Source organism: Macaca mulatta, chromosome 9 (assembly GCF_049350105.2).
Source record: "Macaca mulatta isolate MMU2019108-1 chromosome 9, T2T-MMU8v2.0, whole genome shotgun sequence".
NCBI classification, from domain to species: domain Eukaryota; kingdom Metazoa; phylum Chordata; class Mammalia; order Primates; family Cercopithecidae; genus Macaca; species Macaca mulatta.
In genome coordinates, this window is record NC_133414.1 from 75981241 (window position 1) to 75994399 (window position 13159).

The 13159-nt window shown below is 41.2% G+C and overlaps 1 protein-coding gene across 50 annotated transcripts in view; it reads left to right on the top strand.

The window, feature by feature from the left end:
• Window positions 1–13159, top strand: part of USP54 (ubiquitin specific peptidase 54) — a 117911-nt gene that overhangs the window by 53505 nt on the left and 51247 nt on the right. The window lies entirely within an intron of this gene.

The following is a 13159-nucleotide window of genomic DNA, read 5'->3' on the forward strand; positions in this document are numbered from 1 at the left end:
TTTGTATTTTTGTAGAGACAGGGTTTCGCCATGTTGGCCAGGCTGGTCTCGAACTCCTGACTTCAGGTGATCCACCTGCCTCGGCCTCTCAAAGTGCTGGGATTACAGGTGTGAGCCACCGCGCCCGGCCGGGCAGATATTTTTAGAAAGAGATAAGTGATTCTTCTGAACTTTTTGCCACTTGGGTCATAAACATCTTGTTTTCTACCCTTTGTTTGGAACCATTATAACTTGGAGTTTTGCTCTTGTCACCCAGGCTGGTGTGCAATGGTGCAGTTTCGGCCCACTGCAACCTCCCCCTCCCAGATTCAAATGATTCTCCTGCCTCCGCCTCCCCAGTAGGTGGTGACTAGTTTTTGAAATATATTTTTAGTGGAGATGGGATTTCACCATGTTGGCCAGGCTGGTCTTGAACTCCTGACTCCCAAATAGGGAGCCTCCCAAATAGCCTCCCAAGGCGCCGACCACCACACCTGGCTAATTTTAATTTTAGTAGAGACGGGGTTTCACTGTATCGGCCAGGCTGGCCTCCCAACTCCTGACTTCAGGTGATGCCCGCCTCGGCCTCCCAAAGTCCTGGGATTACAGGCGTGAGCCATCATGCCCAGCTGGAACTATTATAACTTGTAACAATATATAGAATATAAATTATTGGTTTATTGGGGAGTTCAAATATGAATTTTAATACAACCAAATCTCTTACAAGTTGAATATAACATTTCTTACTGTGCCCATTTAGACAGGGGTCCATCCAAAGGGCATTTTATCTGATTTTCTGAAAGATACGTTAAGTATCTAACTTAGATAAAGAAGAAATACAGTAGTCCCGTGGTCAGTAAGTCCAAAAGAAGTCTGATTCATGGCATTAGAGCCATGCTAGGGAGAAAAAAACAAACAAACAACAAAAAATGTCATTCAGAAAGGGAGAGAAAAACAAAAAAGCAAAACATGTTTGGGATACTTACTAGGGAAATGTGAATCCTGGAGAAGTCCCTAGTAGAAGAACTGTCTGACTCTGGAAACTCTTGTCTGTACCAAGAAGGGATGAGAGCACTTATATGACCTCTGAGAGGCCTTTGACTAGTCAGGACTGTGCTGTACTCTTCATTGATCTGGGTAGGACTCTGGAGAACTGGCTGCCACACTCTTGTTATATTTCATTTTCCTGAGGGACAAACTGTTACTTAGTATAAATCAGTATCATTATATAAGCTAGAAAGATGAAGAAAGCCAACTACTAGACTACCCTCTGAGATACACAAGTACAGAAGGGAAATTGTCAATTTGTTGGGCTGAGGAAATATTTTGGGACTCTTTCAGAGAGACAGTTGCTTGTGGTGGATAGATAAATGGTCTTGGGGATGTATTTATCAAAGGCTATATTTTGGGTCTTCATAACTCCGAGGATGTGTTAGAATTCTGGTACTTTCCTCATTACATCACTGCCTGATCTAACCAAGAGATTTATTTTCCTTCACTGCCTCATCTGTTGTGTTGGGAGTGTATTAAAAGTTTGATTTATTCCCCTAAGTGCTTTTCAGTTCCTCAGTGCTATATAGATGTTAAATAATTAGTCTCTAGTTTGAACACACTTCACGTTTTAGATGGCGTTGTTTCTATTCTTTTAATTATTGTATACTTGATTTGAAAATTATAGACTTGTAATGCAGATAGATTAATTTGGAAGTGTGGATGAGCTGAACTTGATTTTAGTCGTTAAGAACTTTAAATTGTTAGAATAGCCAGTTTTCAAGAGCTATTCCCTCATCCAGGATGGAGGGCTTCATTTTCTGAGAGAAGGGAAATGGTGATAAACATATGAAGGAGTACACTTGAAATGAGCCATCAGTACCTGGGTCCTCCTGTATGATGTCTCTTTTGTTCCCCACTTTAAAACTACTTTTATAGGGCTGTGAGCAGTGCTATGCCTGTATTCCCAGTGCTTTGGGAGGCTAAGATGGGAGGATCACTTGAAGCCAGCAATGTGAGACCAGCCTGGGCAACATAGGAAGACCCCATCTCTACAAAGAAAACAAAAATTAGCGGGGCATAGTGGCACATACCTGTAGACTCAGCTACTCTGAAGGCTGAGGTGGGAGGATCACTTGAGCCCAGGAGTTCAACACTGAAGTGAGCTATGATTGTGCCGCTACACTCCAGCCAGGGTGATAGAGCAAGATCCTGTCTCTAAAAAAATAAAAAAAATTAAAATACTTTTATAGAACATGAAAATAGTACAGTTCATCATTGAACTAGATTCTAATCATTGTAAATAAGACAAACCCAAAGGAAAGATACAAAGATTATAAAGGATGAAACAAAGTTGCTGTTATTTGCAGATGATATGACTGTCATAAGAAAACTCAATCTACTGATAAGTCAGAAGCAACAATAAGAGAGTATAGTGGGTTGTTGCATCAAGGCATAACATTCAGTTCTGTTTCTTTTTTTTTTTTTTTGAGATGGGCTTTCGCTCTTGTTGCACAGACTGGAGTGTAATGGTGCAATCTCAGCTCACTGCAACCTCTGCCTCCCAGGGTCAAGCGATTCTCCTGCCTCAGCCTCCCGAGTAGCTGGGATTACAGGCACCCACCACCACGCCTGGCTAATTTTTTGTGTTTTTAGTAGAGCTGGGGTTTCGCCATGTTGGCCAGACTGGTCTTTCGCCATGTTGGCCAGACTGGTCTTGAACTCCTTACACCTCAGGTGATCTACCCGCCTCAGCCTCCCAAAGTGCTGTGATTACAGGTGTGAGCCACCATGCCCTGCCGGTACTGGCAATTTTTAATTTTGACTTGAAGAGTTATTGCAAGGGTGTTGACTTTGATTACTTGTTGTACTGGATCTCTGTGGAGGTTTTACACAAATGTCTTATACCATTTTTGTAAGATTTATTCATATTTACTGCATATACTTTGTTGCTATTATAAAATGCTTTTTAAATTGCATTTTCTGTTTGTTGCCAGCTATAGAAACAGAACTGGCTGGGCGCAGTGGCTCACGCCTGTAATCCCAGCACTTTGGGAGACCGAGGCGGGTAGATCACCTGAGGTGTAAGGAGTTCAAGACCAGTCTGGCCAACATGGCAAAACCCTATCTCTACTAAAAATACAAAAAATTAGCCGGGTGTGGTGGCACATGCCCATAATCCCAGCTACTCAGGAGGCTGAGGTATGAGAATCACTTGAACCCGGGAAGTGGAGGTTGTAGTGAGCCAGGACCGTACCACTGCACTCTAGCCTGGGCGACAGAGCAAGACACTGTCTCAAAACAAAACAAAAAAAAGAAAGAAAATTATCCTCCCTTTTTTCTCAATCAGATCTCTTTTCTCCCAGGGACTTCCTAATGTTTGTGGTAATCATTTCCCTTTTTTTTTTTTTTTTGAGACAGAGTCTCACTGTGTCGCCTAGGCTGGAATGCAGTGGCACAATCTCGGCTCACTGCAACCTCCACCTCCTGGGTTCGAGTGATTCTCCTGCCTCAGCCTCCCAAGTAGGTGGGATTACAGGTGCATGTCACCATGCCTGGCTAATTTTTGTATTTTTAGTAGAGGCAGGGGTTCACCATGTTGGTCAGGCTGGTCTCGAACTCTTGACCTTGTGATCCACCCGCCTTGGCCCGCCAAAGTGCTGGGATTACAGGCGTGAGCCATCGCGCCTGGCCCATTTCCTTGTTTTATCTGATGTTTTACTACCTATATATTTATTCTTAATCTAATTTAAAGATTACCTGTTTTTGAGACTTCATTGTAAATGGAATCATTCTATGTAAATTTTGTGTGTGTTTCTTAGCTCAGCAATATGTTTATGAGAGCATCTACGTTGTTGTGTGTAGGTCTAGTTCATTTTCATTATTGTATGGTATTTCTTTTTTTCTTTTCTTTTCTTTCCTTTTTTTTTTTTTTCATTTTTGAGGCAGAGTTTTGCTCTTGTTGAGCAGACTGGAGTGCAATGGTACAATCTCAGCTTGCTGCAACCTCTGCCTCCTGGTTTCAAGCGATTCTTCTGCCTCATTCTCCTGAGTAGCTGGAATTACAGGCATGCGCCACCACGCCTGGCTAATTTTGTATTTTTAGTAGAGACAGGGTTTCTCCGTGTTGGCCAGGCTGGTCTCGAACTGCTGACCTCAGGTGATCTGCCCACCTTGGCCTCCCAAAGTGCTGGGATTACAGACGTGAGCCACTGTGCCTGACCAACTACCAAATGTTGGCAGTCATTTGGATTGTTTCCAGTTTTTTATTTTTATGAAGAGTATTACTGAGAACATTTTTGTACATGTTTACCTATGTGTACACATTTCTTTTGTACACATGCCCAGGACTGGAATTGCTAGATCATAGAATATGTACGTCTTCAACTTTTTTAGATAATGCCATTTGTTTTCCAATGTGGTTGTACTCATGTATACTCTCATCAGTAGGCTTATTTTGGAAGTTGAGAAAAGATAGTTCTGAAATTTACATAACAAACAGGGAAAAATAGGACAGTACTGAAAAATAACAACAGAGTGTGACTTCAGAGTAGGCAGGCTAAGTTATTTATTTATTTATTTGAAATAGGATCTTGTTCTGTTGCCCAGGCTGAGGTGTAGTAGGGCTCTTACAGTTCACTGCAGCCTCGACCTCCTGGACTCAAGGAGTCCTCTTGCCTCTGCCTCCCGAGTAGCTGGCACCACAGGCATGTGCTACCATGTCTGGCTGAGTTTTAAATTTTTGGTAGAGATGGGTTCTGACTATGTTGCCTAGGCTGGTTTTGAACTCCTGGGCTCAAGCAGTCCTTTCACTTCGGCTTCCCAAAGTGCTGGGATTACAGGCATGAACTGCCATTCCTGGCCCAGAGTGTGCTAAATTATATTGTGGTAACAAAGAACCCTAAACTCCCTGTGATTAATATACCAAAGATTTATTTCTCATTCACTGAAGATAAGTAGGGATACGACTGATTATATCACTTAGGTACCAAAGCTACAATTGTATTGAGTATTATTATTTTTTAGAGATAGGATCTTGCTCTGTCACCCAGCCTGGAGTACAGTGGTACCAGTCATAGCTCACTGCAGCCTCAGTTTCCTGGGGTCAAGCAATTCTGTGCCTCAGCCTCCCAAGTAGCTAGGACTATAGATGTGTGCCACCATGCCCAACTCCTTTTTATTTATTTACTTTTTGGTAGAGATGAGGACTTGCTATGTTACCCAAGGCTGATCTTGAATTCCTGGCCTCAAGTCATCTTCCCACCTTGGCCTCTCAAGGTGCTGGCATGAACACCACCATGCTTGATCACCATATAAAATATTAGTTGCTAAGCCAGGGGGGAAAAGAGCTTTGGACGGTTTTGCACAGGCAGTTAATGCTCAGCAGGTCACTTCTGCTCACAGCTCATTGAAACAGAACTAATCTTGTCCCACTGACCCACAAGGGAACCTGGAACTGTAGTCCTATGGTGATCCTTAAGAGGGGTAAGACCAGAGATATTTGCCAAACAGTATTAATGACTAGCATACTTTATGAGATATCAAGAATTATTATAAAACTATAATAATTAAGATAATGTGGTATCTACACAGTATGGCAAATAAATCAGTGGAACAAAATTTGTGGTTCAGAAATAGTCATATAGGAAACTTGCTACTTGCCCTGTGACTCTAAGGAGAAAGTGGATTTTTCAATAATGGCGTTTAGACAATTAGTTATCCCTATAGGGAAAAGAAAAAAGGAAATTAGTTTCCTATTTCATACCATACCAAAAGTAAGAATTTCAGATGAATTAAGGACTAAAATGTGACTCACCCCTCTAACCTCAGCACTCTGGGAGGCCATGGTGGGAGGATCGCTTGAGCCTAAGAGTTTGAGACTAGCCTGGACAACAAAATGAGATCCTGTCTCTACAATAAGTCAAAAATTAGACAGGCATGGTGGTGCGCACCTGTTGGCCCAGCTACTTGGGAGGCTGAGGCAGGAGGTTTGCTTGAGCCCAGGAGGTCAAGGCTGCAGTGAGCTGTGTTTGTGCCACTATACTCCAGCCTAGGTGACAGAGTGAGACTCTGTCTCAATTTTTTTTTTTTTTTTTTTGAGATGGAGTCTCGCTGTCTCCCAGGCTGGAGTTCGGTGGTGCAATCTCGGTTCACTGCAAGCTCCGCCTCCCGGGTTCACGCCATTCTCCTGCCTCAGCCTCCCGAGTAGCTGGGACTGCATGCACCCGCCACCATGCCTGGCTAATTTTTTGTATTTTTAGTAGATGCGGGGTTTCACCATGTTAGCCAGGATGGTGTCGATCTCCTGACCTCGTGATCTGCCCGCCTTGGCCTCCCAAAGTGCTGGGATTACAGACGTGAGCCACCGCGCCCGGCCAATTTTTTTTTTTAAAGTTTTAGAAGAAACTATGAGAGAGTATCATGACCTCAGGGATAGGGAAGTACTTATTAAATAAGACATGAAAAAAAGGTTAGGAAATTGATAAATTTTACTACAGAAATTCAGAAACTTTCATTTATCTAAAGACTCCATAAAGAATGCAAAGAGACAAGGCTACAAACCTAGAGAAAATATCTTCAACATATATATGTAACAGAAGATTAGTATCCAGCATAGAAGTCCAGAGAATTCCTATAAAAAATAAATAAAAGGCCGGGTGCGGTGGCTCACGCCTGTAATCTCAGCACTTTGGGAGGCCGAGGCGGGCAGATCACTTGAGGTCGGGAGTTTGAGACCAACTTGACCAACATGGAGAAACCCTGTCTCTACTAAAAATACAAAATTAGCCTGGCATGTTGGCACATGCCTGTAATCCCAGCTATTTGGGAGGCTGAGGCAGGAGAATCACTTGAACCTGGAGGGCGGAGGTTGTGGTGAGCTGAGATTGTGCCATTGTACTCCAGCCTGGGCAACAAGAGCGAAACTCTGTCTCAATAAATAAATAAATAAATAAATAAATAAATAAATAAATAAAATGAGTCAAGAGAAAAATGGACAAAGCTACAAACAGGCCTTTTTCAGGATAGGAAACCCAAATAACCCCTGAGCGTATGAAAAATGCTTTCCCCCATTATTAATCTAAGAAATGTAAATTAAGTCATACCCTTCAGTTTGGTAGACATTTAAAAATCTAATAAAATTGTTACTGCTAGGCGGTGTAATTCCAGCACTTTGAGAGGCTGAGGCAGGAGGATTGCTGAGCTCAGGAGTTTGAGACCACCATGGACAACAAAATGAGATCCTATCTCTACGGAAACATTTTTAAAAATTATCTGGGCATGTTGGTGTGTGCCTGTGGTCCCACCTACTTGGGAGGCTGAGATGGGAAAATACTTGAGCCCAAAAGGTTGAGGCTGCAGTGAGCCTTGATCACACTGCTGCACTCAAGCATGAGTGACAGATAGGGTCTATCTCAAAAAAAAAAAAAAAGTTCATGTTACCAAAAATGTGGGATAATGAGGACTTGACATACATTGCTAGCTGAAATATAAATTGATATCACTACTTAGGAAAACAGTTTACCATTACTTAGTAGAATTGAACTTGCACCATGTAACCACCTCGCAATTCCACCCCTAGAAATACATTGTAGAAAACTTCTTGATACATAACGTGCCAGAAGATATATTTGAGAAAGTTCAAAGTAGTATATTTTGAGATTATAGAAAAATTTAAATAACACATTCCAACTACACTAGAGTGGATTTAAAAATTATGGTTTATTCCAATAGTAAAATACTATACAGTAATGAAAATGAATTCTGCAGCTGCATACGACAACTTGGGCTAATCTCATAAAACATCACATTGATTGAAAAAAGCAAGTCATAGAAGACTATATGAATCATGACTCCGTTTATATATAAATCAAAACCAGGCAAAACTGAAGAACATACTGTTCAGGAGTACATGCTTGTGATAAGTCTGTAGAGAAAAAGGAAATGCTTTTCACAAAATTCAGGATAGTTGTGTTCTATAGAAGGTGGAGGGTGGATTTCATGTAAGGGTATATAATCAGTTGGAGAGGCTTAAACTCATGGTTTATTTTTCTATTTCTTAAATAGGGTGGTGGGCACACGGGTGTGTGGGTGTTTATTATTCTTTGGCTGTGTATATGTTATGTTTATTCTCTTTTTGTATGACTATTTTAATTATAAAATGTAGAAAAGCACTGCAGCCATTCTAGGAAGCACACTAAAGTATAAAGATTTAAAACTGCCTGAATTCTAGCATGGAGATTGTAATTTTTTTTTTGTTTTTTTGTTTTTTTGTGAGACAAAGTTTTGCTCTTATCACCCAGGCTGGAGTGCAGTGGCATGATCTCAGCTTACTGCAACCTCTACCTCTTGGGTTCAAGCAATTCTCGTGCCTCAGCCTCCCGAGTAGCTGGGATTACAGGTGTGCGCCACCATGCCCAGCTAACAGATTGTCATTTCTCTTTATGCTTCCCCTCTGGTCTGTATTTCTGGTAGTAAGTCTTTTTGCCCACTGTTTTTGTAAAAAGATTACTTTTTTCCAGATCCCTAAATTGCCTCTTTATCTGTAGTATCTTCCTACTTCATTTGTTTTTAAACCTAAGAATACCCTGGAATGCTATATTGAAGTTAGCATCTTCTCATAATCCTGAAGTGGCTCCCACTTGTTTCTTAAATCACTTAAAAATGTATGATTACAAACATTTCAAAACCTAATTTTACCTATCTTTCCTTTCCTTGCATAGGCATTCTCCATTTCAGCTATGATAATAGTGCACTTGCTATGTCTACCTCTTAGACATTTCAGATGCCATTCACTTTGCGTGGAGTTTTACCTCCCTTTTGCCAAGCCACATTCTTTATTTTAAAATGTCCCTGGCCGGGTGCAATGGCTCAAGCCTGTAATCCCAGCACTTTGGGAGGCCGAGACGGGCGGATCACGAGGTCAGGAGATCGAGACCATCCTGGCTAACGCGGTGAAACCCCGTCTCTACTAAAAAATACAAAAAACTAGCCGGGCGCAGTGGCGGGCGCCTGTAGTCCCAGCTACTCGGGAGGCTGAGGCAGGAGAATGGTGTAAACCCGGGAGGCGGAGCTTGCAGTGAGCTGAGATCCGGCCACTGCACTCCAGCCTGGGCGACAGAGCGAGACTCCGCCTCAAAAAAAAAAAAAAAAAAAAAAAAGAAAAAGTTATGTCACAAATGCATAACATGTAGAGAGTAGTCTATATAATCAAGTATTTATATTATCAGTAAGGCTTCCAGTCAACAGTAGGCTATTAGTAGTTAAGTTTTTGGTATGTCAAAATTTATACACAAATTTTCAACTATATGGGGTCAGTTCCCCTAACCACTGAGTTGTTCACGAGTCAGCTTTATAAGGACTTGCCAATTCTGTAAAGTCAGATTTCTTTTATTTGGAGCATAATTATTCACTCTAGGAACCACTGTTAAGGACAAAAGGAAACACTAACATGTTTCTAGATGAATCAGAGGCTAGCCAACTTTCCCTTTTTGTATTGTATACATTTGTATAGTATTGTATACTATAATGTGTACTATAATACAATCCCATGCCTGTATACAATTGTTCCAGTATTTATAATTGCTTTGATTTGTACATAGTATTTATGATCCATTTCTTTTGGTTCTGTAAAATGTACTGGGTTTTTTCTGTGTTACATGATACTAAGTCCCTACAGTAAATTCAGCCTCAAAATCTTGCATGCAAGTTACTAATTATGCCTTTCATTGAAAATGTTTTGTGTCAGTGTGTCATTCTGCTTACTTTGAACCATGATGCCTGTCAATTCTGACTTAAAAATTGAAGACCGGGCACAGTGCCTCACGCCTATAATCCCAGCACTTTGGGAGGCCGAAGCAGGCGGATCATGAGATCAAGAGATCGAGACCATCCTGGCCAATATGGTGAAACCCCATCTGTACTAAAAAGACAAAAATCAACTGGGCATGGTGGTGCTTCCCTGTAGTCCCAGCTACTCGGGAGGCTGAGATGGGAGAATCACCTGAACCCTGGAGGCGAGGTTGCAAGTGAGCCGAGATCTAGCCACTGCACTCCAGCCTGGGCAACAGAGCAAGACTCCATCTCAAAAAAAAAAAAAAAAGAATAATGGCTTTTTAAATCCTTCTTGAGCTGGTCTTGAAGTGGTTAGTCACTGAACCCATTTATTTGATAAGTAACCCATTTATTCTCCTTTTGAGAATAAAACTTCCTCACGCCTATAATTCCAGCACTTTTGGAGGCCAAGGTGGGTGGATCACCTGAGGTCAGGAGTTCGAGACCAGCCTGGCCAACATGGTGAAACCGTGTCTCGACTAAAAATACAAAAATTAGCCAGGTGTGGTGGCATGCGCCTATAGTCCCAGCTACTCGGGAGGCTGAGGCAGGAGAATCGCTTGAACCTGGGAGGTGGAAGTTGCAGTGAGCTGAGATCACGCCATTGCATTCTAGCCTGGCGACAGAGAGAGACTCCGTCTTAAAAAAAAAAAAAATTAGCCAGGTGTGGTAGCAGGCACCTATAGTCCCAGCTACTTGGGAGGCTGAGGCAGGAGAATCACTTGAACCTGGCAGGTGGTGGTTGCAGTGAGCAAGATTGTGCCACTGCACTCCTGCCTGGGTGACAGAGTGAGACTCCATCTCAAAAAAAAAAAGAAAATTTGAAGAAGTTTGTGTGCTAATTACCCTGTCCCCTCAAAAGCCCCAATTTTTTTCTATCTCATGTCACTAAAATATTTTTTCTAACCTAAATTACTGTTATGGCTATAGCCCAGTGGTCTTATTTATTATTCACAATGAATCTACTCTTACACCCCTGGCCCCCAGGGTATGACTTGACTTTGGTGTTGGCTTATTTATTTATCTCTGTTCAGTAGAGGAAATCCGTCCTCTGTATTTAGTGTGCCACAAAGATTTTGCTCTTCCAGGGATTGTACTAGAGGCTTTGCAGTGCCAGGATGTAGGACAGAGTGTTTTTTGTTATAGGCAAAGCAGAATGTGCATTGACTGATTAAATTAAACAAATCTTCTCAATTAGTGATTTTTAAGTATGCTAGTATAAGGCATAAAAGCCTGGGAATGGTGCTGGCAGGGGGTGGGTGGGGAGGAAGCAGAATTTTGTATATAAGGTATCCTGTAATGTCTGTATGTGGAGAGCAGTTAGACTGTTCTGATGCGACAGGAAGGTATGTGTTCTGCTTGTAGTCCACTTGTTGATTGGGGGAAATTTGAGAATTCAAGGAATAAATCTCTAGTGTTTTTCAAGTTATACCTTATGCCTGTTTCTCTGTTGTGTACTGAAGCATAAGCACAGAGAATAAAATGATGTAACAAATTACTCAGCCTGGGCGCGGTGGCTCATGCATGTAATCCCAGTGCTTTGGGAGGCCGAGGCGGGTGGATCACGAGGTCAGGAGTTCAAGACTAGCCTCGCCAAGATGGTGAAACCCCGTCTCTACTAAAAATACAAAAATTAGCCAGGCTTGGTGGCGGGTGCCTGTAATCCCAGCTACTTGGGAGGCTGAGGCAGAGAATTGCTTGAACCTGGGAGGCGGAGGTTGCGGCGAACCAAGGTGGTGCCACTACACGATTGTTGCCTGGGTGACAGAGCGAGACTCTCTCAAAAAAAAAAAAAAAGAAAAAAAAGAAATTACTCATTGTTCATTATTAATCCATTCCTTTCTTTTGCAGATTGTAGAAATGGAAGGTTCTTCATTGTTCTTTAGTCACAGCCACTATCAGAGAAGAGAAAACTCATTATTCTGGACTGATTCTTTAAACCAGGAAATTAGATTTCTAGTGTATTCCCCAGAAATTTTAGCTGGTAATAAACAGCTCTCACATAGGGAAGTATGTCCTTATGTCTAATCCAAATATCATCTGCTTGAGTTTAACTTCATTGTTTTGATCACCTATGTATGAATATGATCATATTTGTAAGGTCCTTTGATCGTCCTTCCCTTAGTTTTAAGTTCCTATTAGGCTGTGAGTAATTTAAATATTCTCAACTAATTTATCCATTGGCAAAACTTGAATAGTATAAAATGAATCCTTCATCTTTTTTTAAAATTTGGAATTCAGAATTGTATATGATATTCAAATAGAAGGGGTACGACTGCAAGGAAATATATAGTGAATCATCATGATTCTTTCCTTGCCAGAATTTATGGCAGATCCTACAGTTTAGACAATCTCAAAACCTTGTGCTTATCAAGAAGGGTCTCCCCATTCAGTTTTTCCTGAGGGGTAAGTGGTTATGTATTGATTCTCAACATTTGATTTGAATACTGTTGGTAATTTATAAGAGTCTTGCAGTTTTGATCTTGGCAAAAATTAGTAAATTGACTATTATATAAAACCTTGACATTAGCTTATTGTTTCTCACTAAAAGCAATACCATTCTCTGGTGAATTTGGCCCATCTCTGTCTCTGTTCATTGTCTTGAAGTCTTGGTGTTCCTGCTTATCTGTGTCTCTTGTCTTTGTGCATATGTGAGTTGCCTCTAGTTTGCATAGGTGGTAGCAGGCATGAGTGTGATATGTAGTTTATGATTGTCTTTAACCTCACCATTGCAAGTCCCAAATATTGTTATGAACAGAATGCAAATAAAGTCTTAAAGTTATGAGATGATATGGTATTGATAATTGACTTTAATTTAAAGGGACTGGTAAAGGATATGTAGGTGCTTTTCTAATCAGAGTCCAGAAGGTAGATATATGGTTAGAGAATCCCAAGGGAGAAACTAGCCAGCTCTTCTCTGCCTTCTCCAAAGTTAGATCAAGAGTTTGTATTAAATTACATATGTGATGATATTAAGGCATTAATACCTTTTGGGGTGTGATAATGATATTATGGTTGTTTGTTTATTTATTTATTGAGAGAGGGTCTTGCTCTGTCACCCAGGCTGAAGTGCAGTGGTACAATTATAGCTCACTGTAGCCTGGTACTCTTGGGCTTAAACGATCTTCCCACCTCAGCCAACTATGTAGCTGAGACTACAGGTGTATGCCACTGCACCCAGTTAATTTTTTTTTTTTTTTTTGTAGAAACAAGGTCTTGCCTTGTTGCCCAGGCTGGTCTCAAACTCCTGGCTTTAAGCCATCCTCCCAAAGTGCTGGGATTATAGGCGTGAGCCACAGTGCCCAGCCTTATGGTTATGTTTCAGAGAAAACGTTTTTATTTTTTAGAGATATATTTT